We start from the raw sequence: 2,800 nt of genomic DNA on the forward strand, positions 1-2,800 counted from the left end.
TCATAAATATACCTGTTTCTAATAACTATAATAATAATAATTAGCATTTATTACTTATAGAGCTTGTCACTTCCTTGAGGTCTCAGTGAGTAGTACTGTTTAAATTTAAATTCCAGGAAGCCTGACACTGGCTTAGCTTTTTTCTACCTCAATTCTGTTGAATATATGAATATATACATTCTCCAGTGAAAACCTGAGTACGTAGATGGTTCTGGTGCTTACACTTGTTTTTTCAATTTTATATGTATTCAGTGCACTCATAACTTATAGAACTCTGTGAGTATTCAACTTAATGAGATTTATCACTTAAGGAATTCAAAACATTCTCTTCATACAAATATCTTCCTAGCTTCCTTTCTCTTTTCATAAAACTAAGGACTAGCTAGTAGAGAGCAACTAACTCCAGTAGAACTTTTCAGTATGAAAGTGACAATAACGTTGTTATTTACAAAAATAAGTCTACAATAGCTTATTTGTGTTTAGCCAGGGTTCCCCTAAGTTGCCTCCATTAGCATCACTAAACCACCAGCATCATCATCCCTACAGTCATTCCTATATGTAGGTCTAATTACAACTAAATGCAATATTTATGTTTTGACATATAGAGAAATATTAAAATTATTCTCATTCTTAAAGCCATGAATTCAACATATTATTGACTAAATATAATACATTTTAAGAAAAAAAAGGTAGCACTCTTTTTTTTTCCCCCTGAACAGAGATTAGAAGCCAAGAGTAACAGAGAAAAGTCTTGGACTGTGGGGAAAAGAAGAAAGAAAGAAACAAAAAAGAAAGAAATAGAGATTGAGAGATACAGATGCAAAGACACATGGAGAAAGAGGTGAGAAATAGAAAGGGGGCAGAGGAGGGAGGGAGAAGCAGAGAAAGTGAAACTGGAATAAAGAGCATCAAAGAAATTCCTAGTAACTAGTTCTCAGTACATTACCCACTTCCTGTCTTGCTACCTACAAGTGTTGTTTTTTGAAATACACGTTTTAGTTTGATTAGCAATTTTCGTTTCTGAGAGAGATATTCATTTAATTTTGAAGTTTGCTCAAAAGGATACAAAAGCAGATCAAGCAAAATAACCTATTCTAACTCAAGTTAAAACTGAAGTTCCTAAGCTGAAGAATAAATATTGATTACAGATAAAGAAAAGAGATGTTGCGTGTGAATGGTTTATGTACTCTATCTACTTGTTCACTATAATTCATTTAATTAATGATTGCCACATGTTGAAAGTAATGTCTATGCTATATTTCTGTGAAATAACTAAAACTCTACATGTGACATACTTAAGTAATAAAGATGCTTCTTAGAGCTTAGTTATAAGAGTTAGTTATAAGAGGTTATGAGAGGTCAAAAAAGGAAAATTCTATAAATAAAAATTATAAGGTCATCTGAGTTCTAACCTAAGATCTTACCAACTCAAGATTTATTCACAAGAGGTAAATTTAGGGAGTTTAAGAACCAAGAGAAATTATTCCAAGTTGATTTTTTTTTCTTTTTTCACAGTGAAGATAAGCTGTCTGAGATATAAATGAAGTAAACATCATCCATTTATTACTTCTTGGTCAAATTTGCAGAATTAGAATTTTTATTGCTTTCAAAGAGAAATATAAAAGAGAAGTCAAATATTTATGTCCTTAATGAATAAATAAACTTTTTTGATTTTCCAGGCAAAAATACTGGAGCAGGTTGTCATTTCCTTCTCCACTTCTGGTTTACCAAACGATTTACATTCTCTCTAATTAGGGATGATTGCTAAAAGTCAGCCAAGTACAGTGCTTACCAAATAATATAGATCTTTGTTTGCATCCCAGTTGAGTGTAACATGAAGTCAAAGTAGAAACATTTTTCTTACAGCTTCTTAGAAATTATATTATGAATGTACTGTTCACCTTGGGGAGATGAACCTGAACTATAAGAGCTCAGTGTCTGTTTGCGCAGCTGTGACATGGAACAGACTTACATCATTGAGGCTGAATCTCCTCTGATGGTGGTGGTAATCCCTACTCCAGTGAATTTCCACCCACCTACTTTAATAAAAGGTGTTCCCTGGGGCAAGGACATCACTGGGGCTGATCAGCAAGCAGCTGTGCAGGCAGAAATATAGATCACGGCATTAAATGTTCAATCATTTGTTCCTGCACTATCGTCTCAATTACAGAATAGACACTTGTGATATTGTCTGCTGCTGCTGAGTCACGTCAGTCATGTCCGACTCTGTGTGACCCCATACATGGCAGCCCACCAGACTCCTCCATCCCTGGGATTCTCCAGACAAGAACACTGGAGTGGGTTGTCATTTCCTTCACCAATGCATGAAAGTGAAAAGTGAAAGTGAAGTTACCCAGTCCTGTGACTCTTAGCGACCCCACAGACTGCAGCCTACCAGGCTCCTCTGTCCAAGGGATTCTCCAGGCAAGAGTACTGGAGTGGGTCACCAGTGATATGTCTAGCAGAGTCATATGCATCTTAGCATGCATTTTCCCCCCTCCTTTTGGAACCAGCCTTGTCTTTTATTTGATGGTATTAAAAATTGATATCCTTGAGCAGTTTCACAACAACAGTGGAAAGCAAGATGTGGTTCTTTAAAATAATTCCTAAGTATCAGATATGCAGATGATAACACCCTTATGGCAGAAAGTGAAGACAAACTAAAAAGCCTCTTGATGAAAGTGAAAGAGGAGAGTGAAAAAGTTGGCTTAAAGCTCAACATTCAGAAAACCAAGATCATGGCATCTGGTCTCATCACTTCATGGCAAATAGATGAGGAAACAGTGTCAGACTTTATTTT

The sequence above is a fragment of the Cervus canadensis genome, chromosome 21 (genome assembly GCF_019320065.1).
Source record: "Cervus canadensis isolate Bull #8, Minnesota chromosome 21, ASM1932006v1, whole genome shotgun sequence".
NCBI classification, from domain to species: domain Eukaryota; kingdom Metazoa; phylum Chordata; class Mammalia; order Artiodactyla; family Cervidae; genus Cervus; species Cervus canadensis.